Source organism: Caloenas nicobarica, chromosome 3 (assembly GCF_036013445.1).
Source record: "Caloenas nicobarica isolate bCalNic1 chromosome 3, bCalNic1.hap1, whole genome shotgun sequence".
Lineage (NCBI taxonomy): Eukaryota > Metazoa > Chordata > Aves > Columbiformes > Columbidae > Caloenas > Caloenas nicobarica.
The window spans coordinates 63,708,111-63,729,881 of NC_088247.1; the positions used below are offsets into that span (position 1 = coordinate 63,708,111).

General features: G+C 41.2%; 1 protein-coding gene across 3 annotated transcripts in view; it reads right to left on the reverse strand.

Moving 5' to 3' along the window:
• HIVEP2 (HIVEP zinc finger 2) overlaps positions 1–21,771 on the reverse strand; it is a 139,326-nt gene that overhangs the window by 107,138 nt on the left and 10,417 nt on the right. Inside the window, exon 1 of one of the 3 annotated variants that reach the window (XM_065630740.1) lies at positions 13,689–13,761. The exons of the other annotated variants lie outside the window; for them this stretch is intronic. The gene's annotated coding sequence lies outside the window, so the exon portion shown is untranslated. Of the gene's footprint in view, positions 1–13,688; positions 13,762–21,771 lie in introns of those variants that run through there. 3 annotated transcript variants of the gene reach the window in all.

Below are 21,771 nucleotides of genomic sequence, written 5' to 3' on the forward strand. Positions count from 1 at the left end.
TATAAATCAATATAGTCTCTACAGAAAGAAAGAATTCTAAGAAAATACACACAGTTCTTGTCCAAACTGTTTATTATCTATGGCTAGACAGGGGCAATCTCCAGTTCCATCAGTTAAGACCTTCATTTTCACAAGCAATGTCTTAAGGAAATGCAAACATTAGGCACAGTTAGAAAAATTAATGGAAGCCAAAACGTAATTTTTGCTGCCAACTTACTTCCACATAAGTGTGCCGTCGTTTCTCAGAACTGAGTCTGCCAGTCTTAAGACAATCCTAAAATTGTATTTAGACATCCTCAACTACAAGTAAGTTACTCTCTCACCCCAGAGAACTCCTTTCTTACAACGAAGTACAGCACTGAAGAAGTAAATATTCATATTAATGCATACAACGTATTCACACCAACAGAGCTGAAGAGACCTTACAAACATGGGTATTTAGAAGGTGCCTCTAAAACCACTGTTGTGCTCCATGATCTAGCAGTGTTTTGGCAATTCTTTCTCCACCTTCAATAAACACTACTTGCTCATTTGAAAAATGAACAAGGACTTACAAAATGGACAAAGTATCTAAACCAAATGCTTCAATTGATTAGATACAGCAAATGAATTGTTTACTAAAACCAAGTCTAAGTATTAAGCTTCAAAAACTCCCCAGATACATAAGTTTTATTATGAATTTTTTAAAAAACTATAGCTTCTAATTTCAAAAAAATATACCTGTGAATAACCTTTCAGAAAAATATATTTTAAAATGAAAGAAAAATTGCAATAAATGATCTGAAAAAAACCTCTCCTCTATTTTCCTCTCAAATTTAAGGAATTAAGAAAAAAATTACAGTCTCAAGTCTTACTTTCCTGGCATCTGTCTTTCTGCTTCAGAACGTCAGCATTATTTCAATAAAGGTTGAGAAAGGTGGTATTTAGTTCTCTCTGACATCAGAAGCTGCATTACAGACAGGACAGCACTGGTACACTTGACTATGCAACACGACGGATGGATGGATGGATGGATGGATGGATGGATGGATGGATGGATGCATGCATCAACCGCCTATAAAATATGTCCAACTAACAACCATGCAGACTGAAGCCCCCTTCTCTGTATGGAACAAGCACAGTGCACAGCAACAACACAAGCTTCTCAAGCCATGCCTCCCCACACACTCCAGCTATACTCTGGAAGGAACAAGAACAGCAGTTTCTCAGTGAACCAGGAACTATGTTGCTGATCACAGCAATTCAGTTCCGTGCTTTTAATGTCCAAACACAAATAAGCCACACCAACAAGTGGGAGAGGAAGCAGGAAAATATGAGAGAAAGAAAATGCAGCTGCAACCAGGGGTAGAGGTTCCAAGGTGATGCACACCCATCTGCTGTCCGATGGCACCAGGGGATTTCTAAACAGCAGATCAGAGGCGCTCCCTGGCACAAAGCTGTACAAAAGGAGTGAGGGACGTGCCAGAGCTGTTAAAAAAATAATGCATAAAAATCCCCAGATAAACCATAGTTTATCTTTCTTTGATAATCTGCACAGAGGGCATTTAAAATCAAAAAATACTCACTGATTGTCTCTGGCATGATACAGTCCACCGGCACTACTTAATTAATCAAGTGTATTGTCCTTTTCCACACTATGACTTGCTTTGACCTTTCTCTTTTTTTGACTATTTTTTTTAAAATTCTGCCCCTCACTTTCATCAATGTTAGTGATCACAAAATATATTGAGAGCGACAGACAGTAAACATTACTGGGGGCTGTTGCACTTGGACTGCAATGTGGATGAACATCCGGAGGCTGGTATACGAGCTGAGAACTAGAAGGTCACTCCAATACCAATCCCACCAAAGAGGGTTGTTTATTTGAAAAATAACCTCTGAAAACAAAATCTAACACCAAGAGTATTTCACAATAATTTCTATTTCTATTCCAGCAGCAATAATGAAACTTCCATTTCAAAAAACAAGTGATTAAACAGCGTATGTTGCCAAATGTGACAGTAGATGCTGGGGCTATGAAAGCATGGGAAAAAACACCCCGTTCTTTAACATCACAAGTACAGGTGAGAGACACGCACAAAAAGACAGACAGAGAGTCAGTCTAAAAAAGCACAGAGATTTTTATCACTAATCAGAGACAGAAAAACCCATCTGAGAGTCACAACTGTCTCGGCAGGGTCTGAAAGACAGAATTAAATTGGCTTAGTACTATGTTCAAAAATGAATTTAATTAGCCGACATTAAGCAGGATAAGTTTGCAGTACCATGTTGCTCTGACAAGCTGTCTCCAGAAGGGTAAGTGGAAGGTAAAAATCTTATTTTTCAGGATGAGATTACGGCCATGCACTGAGACAGAAGGTCTCATATGCTGAGGGCAGCTTAAAGTTGCTGCTGGACATTTCATCTTGCACTATAAAAGGACGGTATGTGATAGATGAGCCAGAAATGCGAGTTTCAGATTCTGCACATTTATTCATATGGCTGTACAGCTTCATCTCTTTCTGGTGTTGCCACATTTGTGAAGAAGAGAGCCTCAGTATAACCTCTGCCAGGAGTTTTTTCTCCAGCTTCTCTCAGTCAGAGCTGTGCCCTGGAAAGACTGGAACACCCTAGATAAAATTTATTTATTTGTGTTTGTATGAGAGCATGTTGGTCCTCAGTTGGAAAAACAAGGTCTGTGCAGGAGGCAGTTTCTGTGCTAACCTGGTGGGCTGCCAGATCTGCCGTCTGCTGGGCACCTCTCGTCTGTTTTATGGGGTCGCCCGCCGCACCCCTGCTCTACTCCCAGCATCTACCAAGACTTCTGCCTTCTTCTTTACGTGGCGCACAGCCTACGTGTCACAATGCAGCCTGCAAGCAGAGTGGCAGTGGTTGACAGAGAATAAAGTAGACAGAAACTATGGCCGTAACTTGGAGGCGGATAGTCACAACTGAAGAATCAATGGTAAAATGCATAGAAAATCCAAATTAAGTGTTTCCCCGAGGAAAACTTGGAGGAAATGGAATAGTACATTTCAAAGCAAGAGTCCCATGCATCTGAGACTTAACAAGCCTTGCCTTCTCATGCCTCCTTCTACTTAATGATAATTCTATTCGGGGGGAAAGGCATCTCACTATCAGTGCTCAAAATTCTGCTTATTTGCAAAGCAGGTGCATGCATCCTAGGCTGTGACCAGGGAAGCTATTGCTCACTTATATTAATGTCTCAGCTCTGCCAAACCAGAACCAAGCCAGATTTACCAGGCAAGACAGAGAGGCTTTGGCCATCCCATTAGCAAGTCATTAGCAAGGTGCTCCTCCATCATGTAACACAACTGTACAGCAATATAAGCTCTTGACTTAGGCTGGCAGTGCCCTTGTCCCTCCCCCAGCTCCTCTCACCAGGACCATATTTAGGCTGCAGGACCTTGTATAGCAGTTCATGGATTTTAAGAGCAAGCACAACATACCGCATGCCCTTCTCTGGCACCACATTAATCACCCTACTTTAATGACGTCTTCTGATAAACCACCCTCCGTACCAAACCATTCTCCCCAGCAGCTGCATGTAGAGCAATAAATTAAATATGCCCTCTCCCATACCCTGCCACTGCGGGATCCACTAGCGGAGACAAAGCCACTGGGAACATCAGCTGGCACTAAGGGATGAAAACCAGCAAGGAACAAGAGACCCCAGTTTTACTAGCCATTTGAAGGGTGACCTTGAATCTCTCAGTCTATGTTTTCTCATACTTATATCAAATAATCATATTTCTTTTCAGTTATACTGAGAACCACTGATACAAGATAATACTTATTACTGGCATGCATCTACACCACCTATTAATATACATAACTACAGATAAGAACCGCCTTCAACTAAACAAACGTAGCTACAAACAGAGAACATATGATTTTGTAGTATCAATTCTTAATTATTTCACTCTCTTCCAGGAGACTCAAGTCCACAGCTGAGCACGAATAAAGACACAAGATCTTCATGATAAGAAAAGCAAAACAATGGCCTGACATGACCTAACGAAAGCACAGGATACTAACCCCCCAGGGTAGAAATCTCTGTATTCCAAAACTTCCTTTCAAGTGCTCTGAATACGCTACTAGACAAAGAAACAAGAAATTCACTTTTGCAAGGCAGTAACGTTTTTTAAAATAGCAGCATCTGACATTATTCCATAAATCTTCTGCAGATTCAATGTGCTTTATGTCAGATGGGACCTTTAAACTTCAGAATAAAACAAATTTAGGTCTGAATCACAACACAGAGATACATGTAATGAACTTTAAATATGTCAAAAGCTTCACTGGAAAAAAGGTTTGGTGGAGGTTTAACATGGAGCTAAAGGCTCACACAGCATCACAAGACTGACCTCTGTGCTGCTAAGTGATGGATGGTGCTGGGAGTGCTACCAGCTCATAGAGCTTGAGAAACAGACTGAGCTCTTGGCTTGCCACAGATTTCATATCTGACCATGGAGGGCATATCACAATCTGTCTCTGTCTTTGAACCCTGTGATCACATTTCTTTCCTCTCTTTATCTATCAGATACTTACATTGTAAATTCGGTGTGTCTGAAGACATCAAGACAAGGAAGCCTACATCATCACAGAAGCCTTTAGATGTTACCACAGGGAAAATAATAGTCACTATTGTAAAAAAATCACATCACACAATTTCAGCATTTTACCATTTCTACACAGCTTCCTATCCAGAAAGTATTCTCAAAGGAGTAAATTCTGCCTTCCTCCCAAGATCTCTTTTGTAGCATTGTTTCCTACGTAAAAAAAAAAAAAACACCTGCAATCACACACTGTAATGTCATGCCTGTGTCTGTCAGTCTTCCCCTAATAATTTCTCTAAAGACATTTAACAAAGAGGTAGCAATTTCAGAATTACTCAGTTGCCAGAAGCTACTTCCAATTCCAACTTATCCTGAAAGAGACAAGAGAGAGACAACCAGCGTCCACATTAAGGGAAAAATATTCCATGTTGACTCATAAGACAGTGCAGAATCCACAGATAAAATAGATGTGCAGAGATGCAAAACTCTGTTCAGAGCTGAAGTTCACAACTACAAGTGCACCCATATGGCTAAATAGAAGTGGGAAAGGAGGCAAGTTTGAGCACTGCAGCATGCTGCTCGATAGCTTGTTTTCTGCATGGTTTTGGACCACTGAAGCCTCCTCCCCACGCAACAAGCCCGCTGGCAGGAGGGCTGCCTTCGCAGTGCAGATGCGGACCCAGCCAGTGACACCTGAACATGCACGGGCCAGCCCTTCGCCTCCCTTTACACGACAGCCCAAACACAGCCAGGGGCTGCATCCAAAGGGCAGACACTTACAGGGAGCTGCAGTTCATTATTTCTGCTGCACACCGAAAAACTGGAGGCATTTTCTAATGCATCTGGTGGATGCAGTACTGACGGAGCAGAAAACCAGGGCAGAGGGAAGGCTGGCAAATACACACAGGTACCATTACCTCACAGTGACACCTTGCTGACCTTCTGTCCCACCACTCTTCCATCTTTGACCTGAATTTGGATGTCAGAGCTGTAAGTCAAGATACATAAAAGCACTGACCATGCGGTATCTCCGCTATAGCTGTTTCTGGAGTTGGGCTTTGCTGCCTGGTGTGCAGCTGCTCCATACCGAGTGCCCAGCGCGTCCCTGGCCCCCCGCTTGCCTCCATGTCCCTCCACACCAGGCACCCCCCAAGAGTCTCTTCGGAGTCTTGTCTTACTGCCACAAAAATCTACTACTGCAGACATCAGTTTGCTTCCTAGACAACCTATACGGAGTAGTCATTATATATTTAAAAACAGTAATCCGTGCATACTTCCAAACTTTACAGCCTTTACATTCAAGGGACAAATCAATAAACAGTACATACAATTTATTTTATGGAAATATATATGACCCAGAGAGAGTTGTGAAAATGCTCACCATTATACAGTTCTCTACCCACAAACGTTCAAGACCAAAATTTGGTAACAGAAAGGTCTGTGACACCTCTAGGCTTCCTTGAAAGTATCAAGTAAATACTGGACAACATACTACTGTACCAGAACTACACAGCTATATTAATGATATTTTCCTTCTACTGGTCTGTCTTAAATCCTTTTCATCCACTGTTTCCACCAATGCTTTAACCTGAGACCTTCCTCCTACATTCAAGCAGCATCACAAGAGGGGTCTTACCAACTGCTTGTCTAAAACTGAACTACTCTTCTTTAATGTCCTGATAAGCACGAGGAAAACAGTGTTGCCCTTTGATCGCAGCATTTAAGTTCAGGAGCTAGTTATTCTCTCACTGAATTCTGAAATCTCTTAGTCGCTCTGTGTGGATTATCTCTAGACCGAATCTTGTCCTCAAAATGTTTCCATATGGGGAAAAGTCTTCCACATCAGGACTTTCCTCTGAGTGATTCACCTCCATTACCAGAAAGTGACCTCTGCAAGACAAGGAATCTGTGAATGGATATCAATGGGGATCCTCTTGGGCCACACACTAACCTCTTAAGGAATGGCTCCTGCCAAACGCTCCCCCATCAGGGACCTTCTGTTTTCAAGACAATGGTTCCAAGAGAGGTACCCTTCAATTGCATCCTTGGAAGTACTAGATCATTGAAGAGAGACTGGGATAAGAGTCTAGGTTTTAGTTATTGGAAAGAGAAGTCACAGTAAGATGAGCTGTTTAGCAGATAATTATCCACACGTGGTGGAGGCTTTTGTGTTCTTCATACTGCGGAACAACTGAACAAGACTAGTCACCTCCCAACGCAGACGCTGCTCTAATATCGAGCATGAATCCTTAGAGGCAATTGACAAGGGAGAGAGACAGGTGTCAGCACTGAATTTCTCATGAACAGAGGTGTATGGCCTAGCCATTCTACCATGATGAGGCAGACAGTTTGAGCTTCTCATCTATATCTTGCTGGGAAAAGGCTACAAAGCTCCCATCACCTGACTGTCTCCCATGGAGTTTTCCAGGGAGGACACAGTGCAGTACTGGAAAAATCCTGATGCCCTCAATGAGAAGCTACTGCTTGGAAAACAGTGGGAGAGAAGCCATGAAGTGGTAACAGATGTAAATACGCACACACACACGTGCACACACCCGAGTACTCATTATACTTGCAAAGAAAACCTTGCAAACCTGAAAGGATACCATACTGTCTCTCTAGTTCTGTCACAATTGGCTGTTTTACCAAAATGTAACAACAAAACCAAAATAAGACAGACAAACCTCAGTGCTGCCCTGTGGAAAAGCAGTGTATCGGACAAGAAATATGTTTGTGCTACTGCCAATGCAACACAGAAAAGTGGGATAAGCAGCATGTGAATTATAATCAGCAGCACGGGAATTATCATCTTATTTTGCTGTAGAAATTTAATTACTATCTGTGCAACAAAAAATACTAAGAAACAACTCTTAATTTATTTAAGTAATTTACTGCTTATTTCCACACTTGATAAGAAAAAACTATCATATCAATTTATTTATTTTATACTATCAAAAGCATCTTAGTTTGAAAGTGGTCATTTCTTTCCACTACCAGTTTGTAAGCATCCTGCTTCCACTTTTGCAGTTTAGGCAACTCAAGAGTTTCATCTGTTGGTGGCAGGGAAAAGATTTGAGCAGATACAAGTAAGTGCAACTACAAGAAATGGCTTGTAGCTGAAAGACAGATGACAGCAGGATAGAACACGTAACAAGAATATTTTAGAAGTCTAAAATTTTTCTTCCTATTGATACGATATGGACAACAGATGGGTTTTTAAATGCAGCTCTTGGTACAACTTTGCATGTGAGAAGGAAAATAAATTGGAGTTCACGGGAATGGGAGCAGCTTGTTCTGTGGATCCAGTTGGTGTCATTCTACAGCCTTAAACTCTCTGCAAAATACTGTAAGCAGAACAGCAGGAGTCCCAAAATTCCCCACGCTGGCTCCAGCTCAATAAGCCATTTCTATTCACAAAGTATATAAGCATATACTTAACTTCAGGAGCATGTGTAGGACACAGTGATTTCACTACAACTTCAGAATCTGTCTGAAATTAAAGTTGCACTTAGGGATTTTGCTATGAAAGCACCAGATACATCTGGCAGGTATTTACGGGCTTCTCTTTTCACTGGGTCTGTGTGGTATGTTTTCCACCTGCCATAGCATTTTCCTCATTTGCTAAGCAATGCACTCACCAAACTGGCAAAGATGGGCCTAGCTGCATGTAGGAGGCATCCAAGCAACAGAAGTTGCTGGGTAGAGGACAAGACAAGCAGAAAGGACTGTGAATAGGCAGGACATCCTCCCAAGTACACCAGAAGCATCAATGACAACACAGAGGAAAACAAGACAAGCAGTATAAAGAGCATAACTTTCATTGTTTTAATTACTTAAATTCTTCCTGCTTAAGTCTTAAATTAGCAAATAAGGGGGAAAAAAAAAACCTGTGGGAGGATACAAGGCCACTGGTGGTCTGCCTTCTCTTGCTGGTGAGTAGTCAAGGTGGTTTTCAGGGTGTTGAGCTGGTTCATGCCTCCCCAAGGTTTAGCACAGGCGAGGCTGAGAGCATCCTCGCAGGCACTCTGCTGGTTTAGGAAGAGCTAGTGTGCCCTATAGACCCCAAAACATTTCGTGGTGTTCCTAATAGCTATCTGAAGCAAGACTTTGCTCAGGCCAGTTAACCTTTGAATTACCCAGGTGCTTCAAAATGCAAATTTCACAAAGTTGCACAAAGCCAGAGTAAAACTGGAATGTTCTGCATTGCCCACATGCACCTGCTTGACAGCAGAAGTACTCTGCAAAGCTGCCACTCACTCTGACACTCACTGCAATACAATGTCTCATGTTACACATTTCCAGCTTGAATTTTACCAGTTTGTTTGGGAGGAAAATTTCTAAACACAACATTTAACATCTGGATCCAGATCTATGCATGCTGCCCTTCTCTAATGCCTTAGCTGCTGGCTGTACCTTAGTCAGGCTATTTTTGCTCTTAAGGAGGGAGAACTGGACTCCAAAGCAGTGTGTAGCCTGGCTTCTGTGATGACTTGTATGATCTTAAATAGCATAAACACTATAAGCAAGGGTGCAACTATTGATTGTTCTGAGAATGGTCACTTAAAAATAGACACACAAACAAAAAAATTAAGGTTCAAATCCTGCAGTCAGTTTTAACACAAAACCCCTATTGGCTCCCTATCGATCAATAGCAGAATGCAGCATCTGTCTATGGGACATCTCTGTAGGATAAGGAAGTGGAACTGACATAAAGAGAATGCTGCACAACAATGGTATTTTTGTGCCTAACTCACATTTATGAATGTAACTGACATGAAAATCAGTGTAAGGTGTTCCGACTCTTACCCCAAACTCATGAACTGTGTAGCAGAACCAGGAATTCAACCTACGGTTACTAAGTCTCTGCCCAGCCTGCTAGTCAATAGACCGTATTTCCTTAGGTAGAGAATTACAGTAAATACGTCAAGTCAGCTGTGTACCATTGAGCTTATGTGATCGCACATCACAGACAGTAAAACATGCCACCATAAACTAAAAGGCATATTTCTAGTTTTGACACAAAGCGTTCAAATTCCAAGTGCAAACACATGAATTAAAAGCAGCTTTACAGGTGAAATCAAGTATATATTGAAGGAGAGAGTGTTATTCTGGCTTTCAGAGGATCTTTAAAAAATTGTCATAAAAAATTGCCATTACCATTTTGAATCTACAAGAATGACACATCAGTGGAAATGAAAAAATTTCCTGTCTCACTAATGCAAGCGGGCACCTTACTGCAGTACGCCAGTGAAACTCACATGCTGCAGAAGGAATTGAAGTGGCACAACCACAACAGAAAGGATTTTAATCTACAAGCACTGCACTGTGGAAAGCAACTGCTTGAGCAAGCATGCTCCATGCACATAAACCAAATCTTTCATGCTGCACTTAGAAAAACAAACTCCATTCACATAGGAAACATCTCCAAAGTTTGATAAGGTTCAAAAGCCAGGGTCGGCTGAGGTAAAGAACGACAGCACACATATTTTTGGATGGTGAAACAAGTTATCTAAAATACAGAAGTATGTTGTATTGCTGCTTCCAAAGAAACACATACCACGGCAACACTATGGTGTTGAAATCACCTTGGTAAGATGATGGCGTGTTCAACCCACTCCCGCAGCTAATCTTGTCTATGACTGTACAAAAGGTTTTGCTTCTTATCACCCCAAACAACGAAGCCATCGTGACTCATGATCTGCCTCTCCCGAAGCAGTGGCACATTCACAAGGGACAGGCTGTGGGGCAGCAGGACAGAAACATGCACAACTACAGCAACCAGGCAAACACGCTGAAATCCATCCCTGTGACAAGAAGCTGAGACCACACACCTGCCCAGCTTATATACAAAGTCTGGTATTTCCTAGGGGCTGATCTCACACACACAATAGCTCTGGGCAGGCTACAAAATGTTTGTGTTTCAGTAAGACAACCTGGAGAAAGTGCGGCCATTGAATGGCTCTGGAAGTCATGCCAAGGCACGCAGTGCAACCTGAGTTAGGGGATAGTAGGCCTGCAATAATGAGAAGATTTTATTAAAACTCTCCTGTCTTAATCTATTCAGACTAAAACTTTGGTTTTATCAGTTTAACCGTACATTTGGGCTTTTTTCTTGAAAAAATGCTTCAATCTGCTACAAGAAGTCTTCTTGCAGATGGACTGGTAATGAAATACAAATAGAATGCTAAATATGAAAAAATGTAATGCACGGTGTATTTCTTTCCTTATTTAATCTTAATTTGCACCTAGTCATTTTCATGCCGAGCATCTCATGTAGTTAAATAATTAGTGTAAATTAAATTTCACCTTTTTTAACTGGCAAAAATGGTGAAACTGAGTTGCTAATTATTTTGAGTTTTGCTGCAATAAAGGAACAACTTGATAACCTGAAGACACTTAAGGGTTTGAACGGACAAGATACACGGGCATTTAACAAAAGCAAGGAAAATGGAACAACTGTGTACAGCAACTTGCAGGGCCAGAAATCTCTCTCTGCAGAGCCTTATGACCAGGGCTATTAAGATCTGAAGATCTATTTAATGACCTCAGGATGTGAGAGTTCACTCCTGAGCAAGCCACTGCCTGCACACACACAGATACACCCCCTCACTGCCCATGCACCCGTGTTCCAACCCATAGATTCTGACGAAATGTGGGCTGAAAGTTCCCGTGAGCCCCATGGTGCTCTCTCCTACCCTCCCGCCATCACAAACCTTGGCTCTTGGACTTTTCATCCAAGAGAGTAAGGGAGAATCAAGTAAAGGACACTCGAACCCTCCTGATTAACCACGTCGGAAAATTGCCACCATGCTACTACAAAAACTGCAACAATTTAGTATTATGCCCCTACATAATATTCATCTGCATTAAGAAAAACATGGAGTTGCAGAAAGGACATTACTATCAGCCAGCCAACAACCACTACAGAGCCAAAAGCAAAGAGTATTGGAGTTGACACAAACAGAAAGCATTTGATGAACTCCATATTTGGTTATAATCATGCAGATTCAGGAAAAGGTCTTTCTCCACCTACAAGATCTTGGTGTCCTTATATGCCACTACTTAGATCCCCAGCTCTAAGCTTCTGCTGCTGTAACAGTAACACATGACTACACAAAACTAAGTCAATTCAGTATGATAAATGAAAATTCTCCTGAAGACTGAAATTTGTCATAAAAAGCAAGTTCCTTCTGAAGAATGTTGCACTGACAGTCCAAGAGAAATCCTGTGTTTGTTTGGAAAATAAGGACATAATGAGAGCAACGACCCACTTCCTTATAGTGCTTTTTGGACATCCCTTGGCCATGACCTGAATGGCCTCCTGTGTGAGAAAATACATGTTTCCGTCAGTGCTTGTTCATCTCCTCTTCTCCATGCTGAGATTATGAGCACTGGTGCAAGCTACAGAAGGGACTCACAGACATGACTGTTTCTCATTATAACGTCGCAGCTGTGGTCTGTAATAACGCGTAATCAGCCACTGTGTACGTATGCATGTATGGTAGTATAAAAGAGAAGACCATAATATCGGCACTCATTTTTAAATATTTGTAGTAAATAACAATAAAATCTCAAAATACAGTAGTTAATAGCCCTACAGCACAGTTTACAGCTATTTCACCTATAGATGAAAGGAAGGAAAAACACAGTATTTGGTCAAAATGAGAGGGAGCAGGCCAGTTTGAAGGGGAATTCAGGAGCACAGACCATTCCTGTCCTAAAAAGTCATTATTCCCATGCCTCTCCTAAAGACCTGTTATTCTCATGCCTTTATTTCCTAATATTATTATTTAATATTTGTATCCACACCACCAAAGAAAAAGGTCAGGCTTAACAATTCAGAATGACTTTGAAGATCAAAACTGAGTAACAGCAATTGTCAAGGAAATATTATTAAAGGATGATTTAACTTAAAATCAATTGCTTTTATTCTAATCTATTAATATAATTACTTGCTTCCCCTTTTCCATAAACTGGTTGTAAAGTCTCTTGAGACAGAGCACTATTGTAGTGTATACTTGCCTAATGACCCTATAGGGGCGTACTTAAAAGAAGAAAAGAGATTTATACACCACTTTATGGGGGCAATCATAGCTCATCAACTTATTTTCTTTTACACGTGAAATCAGTCCCATTTAAGAGACTTTTCCCGTTTATTATTCTATAGTGCTTTTCCAGAGGAAAAACAACGGGGGGAGTGGTGGGAGGGGGCTGGAATTTGGCATGCACATATACAACACCCTCCAAGGACTGCACATGCCTGAGCAAATTCACTCTTCTGTCTGTTAAACATTCCCATCCCAAGACTTTGTTTCAAGACACATCCTCATAAGGAATAGCTGGACCTTGTCTGAAGCTGACAGTACCAACACACAGTATTTAATTTCAAAACCAGTTATATCCTATCGCGCTGAAGGCTGAGTGGTGTTATTTCTTTGCCTTTCTTGCTTTTCCCGGCTTGCAAGCATCTTGCCATGCACGATTCATGTTACATAACTCCAGCTTGTTAAAAACAACAGTTATTTAGCTAGACAGTGTGATCAATAAGGTAAAGCCAGAACTTGCTTATTACAGAACCCAGATAAAAGCTGCTCCTCAAATAATATGCCTGTGCAACGTTAAACATATAAATAAGCAACTGCACCAGCACTGTTTACATTCAAAGTTAATTAAATCTTTCAAATTCAGGACACTGTACTCTAGACTACTCAGTGCCTCTTCTCACGCCCCAATATGCAAACTCCCCAGTGCATGCGCATCTTATTTTTTAAAAGAGTGACCCATCCCCCAGTCATTAGAGAATAACAGCTGAATATTGAACCAATTAATTTCTCTTGCAAGAACGCTGTATTGCTTTAATGTTTTGGCTGAATTTGATGCGACAAAATCCTCCTCCCTGAGTTAGCTGCAAAATGCTTATGTTTCTCAATTACCATTCTTACTCATATCCCTCTTTTGCTTATGAAGTCTAAAAGCAGCAGCCGGAGAGGGTTAAACGGGTTTCCTGTCAATGCTCTGCAAGAAGCAAGTCTCCGTATTCCAGCAAGGCAAAGAAATCTGTTCAGGCTCTGTATACTCAGCATTACTCAGCACTATTGGGACCGTATTCCAGGACCCCTGAATGCCCACCTGACAGTGTGTCCTCTATATTATGCAAGTGATGTGGTCTCCCCAAGGCAAATCATCACCTGACCATCCTGGTCTTTGCAGCTGAGCTGTATCCAGTGACATGCTCTGTGGAGCAAGCCATGGCCACATAACTGTATTCTCTTCTCAGTCACTTCTCCGGGGGGCGAAAGAGAAAGAAAAAAATAGAAACGCTCATATTTCTGGCATCACCACCACAGCAGAGCAATAGGGAGGCGACCGGCTGCCCCAGCCAGGAAGCACGAGCAATGGGGGCTGGCTGCCGAGCCCAGACCTGGAACTAGGTCTGAGCCTGCTCAACTGCAGGGGAAGGGAGGGGGAAAAAAAAAAAAAAAAGGCAGCACTTTCTCAGAGCAGGAAGAAGGGGAGGCCATGAGCGCTTCCTGTTGTGCAGCTGAAACAAGCAAAGACGTCATTACATTTACACTCCCTCAGGGTGTCAGCAGATTGAGGGCCAAAGTTCAGTCATTTCCAATGCACTGCAAGGAGCGAGGTTTTGGAGGAGAAACCAGCAGTGGCTTTATTGCTAACAGCGTTCTCTGCACTTGCATAGCAAAACAGCTAAGCAGCATGTTACCAGGCTCAGCTGCAAAGTATCGTATGTGACTAGAAACAATATTTGCTCAGGAGCCATGCTGCTCTTATTTTTCTTGTACAGCTTGTGTAAGAATATTACTACAATATAGAAATGCACTACGCTCTCACTACAGCCCACACTTCTGCAAGCATCTGGAAATCAAGTCTTCGTATTTTTGGATCCATGGAGTAAAACATGTTTCGTGAATGCATTTGGGGCAAAACTAGAATGTAAAACTACAGGGCTCCCTTGTCAGTTATGGCTGACAACCCAGCAAAGTGAACACAGATGCTTTCTTTTCAGTTTCATCCCTGCCTTTCTGAAGCAGACAAGGGTCCAGCTTAAGGAAAAGGGTGAAGGCACAGGAGTTGTGTAGTGGCATGTGGGAGTTCAGCATTTGGGAACTGATTGCCTGACAGGTTGCCCATCTGACCCTAAGTAAATCTTTAGTAAACCTACCTGGCAAGCATAAGGAGAACCTGGATTGCAGTCCTACCCACCATTAATACCTCCTTAAGTTAAACATTAGACAGACTTTTTAAATGGAAAGCATCATTAAGAATCCAAATGAGACCATCCCAGAGATTTCAGAGTCTCCACCACTGAAGTTCTAAAGAGCAGTCAGAAGAACCACCCTAGGGAAATGGTTTGGTTATAGCTGATCCTCCTCTGGGTAAGGGGATGGACAGTACACTCACACTCATGAGACATATTCTAGACCCATTTTCATTAGTCTCTTAACAACATGTCAAAACACAGTGATAAATACAGTCATTCCACAATAAGCATGTCCCAGCAACAACCACTGGTGTCCGAACATTTTTCCTCTGTACACCAAATGAGACAGATTGGGCAACAGTGCCTCACTTAATAGAAGGTGATTTTCGAGTAGAGGCACTTAATTCAACAAACTTCAACGAAAAAGGTTACACAGAGTTTGGAAAATGCTTTTCCGGATTTTCATCTCATACTACCACCACTAGCTGAAGCGGAGTATTTTTGCCATTTTTCTGCAATAATCGCCCTGTGGTCACACCAGGAACTGAAGCCAGCCTTTTGGCCCTAGCAGTTCAGAGTATTAGATGGGAAACTAGGGAACCACAAGTGTGTGTCTTGGGGTCATAAGAAATCATATCTTTTGTGGGACATATGCAATGCCACTGGCTTACCAAAACTGCTCATTTTACCAAAAGAAGGCCAAATATTATCTTTTTAATGGGGCAGAGTGGAGGAGCTATGGGGTGCTGTGGAGCAGTGTTTTGGATCTATGGGGCAGAGTGGAGGAGCTATGGGGTGCTGTGGGGCAGTGCTGTGGGTCTATGGGGCAGTAGAGGAGCTATGGGGTGCTGTGGGGAATTAATTAATTAATTAATTAATTTATAGACATATTATTCTACAAGGATATGAGCTAGTTTGGTTGTTTTCTAACTTTTCTTTTAGAGGTAAATTTTTCAAGTACAGCTTATCTTGAAGATTCACTGCCCAGTTTGCATGAAGAAACCTCTACTGCTTCTTGTCCTGACATTAGCTTGACGACTAAATCCTGAAGGTTCTCAGTGTGATACTAATCATCAGGACTCTTTTCAATAGAAAAAAAGCAGACAAATGAGTCTTTGGTGTTGACAATGATTTGCAGTACACAATACACAATCTGAGGAAGAAAATCTGATTTTAATTCTGCATTGAATCAAAGAAGCATTAACTTTAGCAAAGACAGATTGGATTGGTTCAATCCGAGTAAAGTGATTAGAATCTGACCCTTAAAAATGTGCATGCTGGATCAGAATCTGGCCCATGTCATACGCAACGATGAGTTTAAGTAGTGACATTCTCCCGAGGGGGAAAAAGGGGACAAAACCTTCCAAGTACTGCAAGAACACTTCCACTGCATACAGCATCCTAAACAACATATAAGGGAGACATTTGATTTTCTCAAATCTGACTATAAAGTACTATGCTTACTCAGGATAAGTTTGGTGAACTATTTTTAGCCCCATATCTGAGAATGAAAGAAACGCACCCACAATTTGTACTTTTGACCATACCGAGACAATTGCTGCGTGGCACAACAGCAGCTCCAGGCAAGGCTGTGCAAAAATTTGGCACCAGCACAAGGAATCACAACAGGCATTTATCACACCCCTGTGCCTGCCTGTTGCAATAGTGGCTGCTGAAGAGCAGAGTATGTAATAAGAACAGCAGCGTTTTCGCACACCCATCCACATCCTGAGAGTTAATCTTCGGGTAACTACATTTTACTGTTCTGTTAGTTGAAGAATGGTATTAAACCATTTATGGTATTCTACCATGGTTTGAGGTGAGGAAGTGCTTTTCTCTGCAGTATACTTTGCATCCAAATATGACCCTAATATTTTTAAAAGAGCTGTACTTGTTATGTTGGTTTTTTTCATTTGAAGTTCGAAACTTGAAGTAAAGAGACAGATGGAAACTGTGAACTGGCTTCACTGTCAGTGCCCTTGGTATGCTGATGAAAACACATTTTTCCACTCCAGAATAGAAATTGGTTGCAGTAAGTACAGATGCATATGGAAAACAACTCTTAAACAAAGTTGGCTACCTACAAAATATTTAACACTTTTACAGATTCCCACACTTATACTTTTCCCCTTTACAATCCATCTGTGTAATACTTAGAATAAAGCCACTATATTGTATCACTTGGAAACTTAAACTACGGACAAGGTTTTTTATAATTTTTTCACTTCCATTTGAAGGAACATTTGAGAAGTGCAAGTGGAAAAAACATTACATTGAGATTTTTTGTTGAACTCTCTCATCACTAAGGGAATTCTCTCAAGCAACCCTATAAACACATAATTAAAACATCGTGTGCCACTTTTATGAGGAAAGCCAAGTAAATAAAGATGAGAAGGTCCAAGCTGCCGAACACCTGATAGGAGGTAATTATTTACCTTTAAAATATATGTGGTAGAAAACATAAGTGAGGGGGCTTGTTTTTCACTATGAACCTGGTACCCAGCCTAGATCCAGCAGTACATGGGATGCAGCATGAGAGACTGCCCGCCGCTGAAGGACAGGATCCAACCTGCACTGAAGTGGCAGCAATCAGAAATCCCTGAAACATTCCCCATTATTTGTCTTCTCATCCACCGCACTGGGCTGCCCCATGCCGTCCCTTCCGCCCCAGGAGGAGTCTGCCACCAGAGCTGGTCTTTGCCCCCATATTCTTCAGGGGGTCTCCAGACACCAGGACGCACAGAATCCCATTCAGAAGCTACTGGAAAAATACGACATTGCAAAGAAAAAAACACTACTGGGATTATGTGGTAAGGATCTGGTTTAGGATGGAAATTTCATAAACCTTAAATTTCAAATAGAATAATCTCATACATTGCAGGCATGTGCGAGTTTCTATTGACATACAGTGTGAGAAGTGTGTGTATGTATGTACATATATATGTACATACATACGCTCGTGTATCTATGAATGTATATGTAAAAAATAATATATATGTAAGAATATATGAAAGTGATTGGGCTAAGTGGAACCAAAGCCCTGTGACTGTAACTATATTCTGTGAGTAACGACTTACCGAGATTCTTTGGGGAAAACACATTAAGTCCCGGAAGCTCATCGGGGGAAAAGGCAAGTCCTTATTTTGGGGCTTGCTCAAGTATTTATATTTTATTTCAAATGTCTAATCAAGACAAAGTCAATCTGAAACCCATGTTTAAGAACCTGCAGTTTCCAGCAATAGGTAACCTAATTTCAAGAAACCAAAAGCAAATGGTAAAATATTTATTGAAATTGCTTTCATGGAAACAATGAGAACACACTATAAAAATGTTAAAAATATTAAATCAATTTGATTGCTTCTGTATCTCATGAATTCAACAAGATCCTAGGCAACAATAATATTCAGAATAAATATTTTTCTTATGGGAATAGCATCTTCACTCAAATTGACCAGATGATATCAATTAAAAAAACAAAGATTAGATACAGAAAACACATCTACTGACTTAAAAATGAAACTGTACTCCAGTGAGTACAAAGCTTGTTTAAGAAGACATTTACTTTTCCTTTCAAAGATCTCTTTTCACAGGCTTTTTTGCCTTACAGTATTTTGAACTAATTTCAATCCAAATAAATAAAATTTGCTCACTAAAACTTCAGAAAGTACACACTACTTGGTGTAAAATACTGCACACATACACAAAGATTAATATATCAAGGGCAAATCCAATACTGATTCCACATTCTGCACTTATGCTATATACCCACTTTTTAAAAAAAAAAAAAAGGAAGACAAGCAGTGAAATAAATAAATAAAAATCAGTGATACAAAAATAAAGTTTCTACGTAATATACCATCTGTTCCACCAGAAAACCATGCTGCAGCAAGCCACAGGGGCTACAGCTACGAAAAGCCCTTGTGGAAGAGCCAGGCACTGTAATGAGCAGTTTCGGAAGCCACAGAGAACCATTTCCCCAACGTCCTCAGAGAGCTGCCCAGATTCTGCAAGCCCAGGGTCACGGGTTCACAGTGTCCCTGTAAAGCCGGGCAGCACTGAGGAGCAAGTGCTGGTTGTTTGAGGTTGTGGTTGTTGCGCCATGGCTTTTGACGGGAAAGCTCTGTCTCCAGAGTTACAGACACAGTAAACTGGATTTCCCCGACTTTTCCACAGACCACACCTCCGCTGTTGCTGCTCCCTGCTCTTGTGCTATGGATCTCCTATCTGCACACAGAAATAGTTTCCGGAACATGGGAATGGGCATCCTGGTATGCCTGGTACCCCCGAGGCTCACTAAAAACAGGAGCTCCTGTTGGATGCCAGATGCTTGCTCACTGTTGTGTGCCTTGCAGCAAGTGAAGTGCGAGTCTTCCAGCCGCTCGGGCAGAGAAGCAGGCAGGAGAGACCCGGATCAAAGAAGCACTGAGGGGTGCTCTGTTATGGTTAGGAAGGCCAATTAAGATGCACGGGCCTCTCCTTCCAGCTGGCAAAGTCTCGGGTACTCAGGATTATGTAGTAAGAATTTACTTCTGCCGCTTCTATTATTATTCATTACGTGCGTGTGTTAAAAATGTATCCTACCTTTCCAGTATTTGCTTGTAATATCACACCAAATACAGGCTTTAGGGCAAGGTCTAAGTTCTTTAAACTGTACTTATGAAGGCTTTGCTTTTGCTCTCCATCACCATCCCCAGAACAAATGATGGAATCGCAGAACCCTGGGCAATTAGAAGGCCATACCTGGACTGGAGGGAATTCATGAGCAAACACATTATCATAGCTCTCATTAATAAAATAATAAACTGTGCAATTACAGTGGGTTGTACACATACCTCAGGGTATGCAGTAAGGCACAAATTTAGAAATGGATTGTTTCCAACAACCAACAAGAACTTAAACAAGCAAGGATCCTTATCAAACAATTAGGTTACTCAAGAATTACTCCAATAACTGGCCCTTTTTGCCCAAGGTTATGCATTCTAAAATCATGTCATAATCTTTGGTTGATCTGAGCTTTTTCCTCTTCCTTTTTTGTTTGTAGTACTAAAAAAATCAAACAAACTAACGAAAACAAAAAAACAACCTCATCAACCCATCAGATGCAAAAGTATTTCAAAATTACATCTAAAAATGGGAAAGTGAAAAGAAAAACCCAGTTATCAGTGACAACACACTTCAGTACAGTGTTACTGGGCTTCAGATGGAGGACTAGATACATAGGACAGGCAGGTTATGCCAAAACAAAACACAGTAAAACTCTGCAGGCCTCTTGTAAATATTGTTTTCTTGTATCTTTATGCTGAATAAAAAAAAAAAACTCTGAAATTGTACCGCTTGACACAAGAAGGTATCAGACCTCATTAAAAAAACCAAAAAATGAAAAAATTACATAAACAAACTGAAATGAAATGCAAGTTTCTCATATCTTAACAAGCAGTTCCAAACCCAGATAAAGCGGTGTCACTGGGGAAAGCAGCATACAGTACAGGTAAGGCACAGTCAAGGCTCCAAGCTCACAAACTCTGCTGGAATTAAGATGCCCCCAGGAACCCAGCAAGTTTCTTTCTCAGATGAAACCACCACCCAACCAAAACCAACACCTAAAACCACAGCTCTAAGCCACCATCAGTTCCAACACTTGTACCTAAGACTTCACACATTCTATATTCAAATCACAATGAAAACACCTGGGGTAGATAATATATCTTCACTCTTTCTTTCCAAATTACCTTATACCATCTGGCAACGTAACAATCATTTCTGTGAGAGTGCCTTTTGTTTTATATCTCCTCTGCCTCAAGTATCTGGAGGCTGTTTGCATGCAGACAGTTTCTCCAATATTCTCACCTAGTGTCATTATATCCAAAGAAAAGTAAACCTCGCATGCTGGAGGTTTCCAGCGATGGGCTGAGCCAGTCACAAGGAACACTATTTCAGCAGTACAAATCCAGTCTAGAGCTGATGGTAAAATCCTGGTCTCATGAAAAAAGAATCACTAACAACTTGTCATTATGCACTTTTATTGAAGTCAGGGTTTGATCCAAAATAAGAGTTTTCATTTTATTCACAAAAGACAGGGCAGTTCACATGGTAACACAAGCTGTGCTGAGCAGTTTGGTGTCATCTTCTCAGCTCTGGAGCACTGATTAAAAAACTGTGAGATAAGGGTAAGATGGTTTTGTGCTTGACACCAGAGACAGTGAAGGTCAAGCAACAATACAACAAGCGTTGGCCTTATGCAAGTGGTTTTTATGCTATCTTTCATTTACATAATCTATTTACACAGGTAGTCTGTCCATGGATTGACTTGCTGGTCACATTTCTACAGCCATGAGACCTGGCACCACTAGTTCCACCATGGCACTGAAAGGTGTGTCCTACCAAAAGGGTAAGGGTTAACAAGCACCACGTACAAGTTGACTGTCATGAACCACCCATGACAAGGCCTCAGAAATGATCCCTTAACCTTCTGTCTAAACCAAGAGTGACACAATTACGTCCTTCAGAAACAAGAGGACATAAAAAGAATTCAAAGTGTTTCAACTTAGTAGGCAAACATCTTCAGGGTCCAACAGGACACAACCTTGGCCAAATCAGTCACAGGCAATAAAACTGGCCATGCTCAGTTACTGACTGCTGGCATCATCATATCAGCAATGTACCAGTGAACAGTGAAGAACTCTTCCGACAGATCTCCTGGGCAGATTCAGATACCCACTGTACCAACGCGAAACCACAGCAGTTCATCATCGAGAACTAGGATGATTTTTTTACGTGTTTAACAAAGTGTGGCTGTGTATGTGGATCTATACACATGCTTGTGAAATAAATGCTAATATTCACACATAAATAATGCAAATGAGTTTGTTTATTTAAAATATTTTCTTTGACATTTAAATAATAGCAGAAGTTGAGCCTACATTGTATCTAGGACAACTCTTCCTCTCAGTGACAAACAAGCCAGACCTGGAACCACCAGCTCTCAAGAAG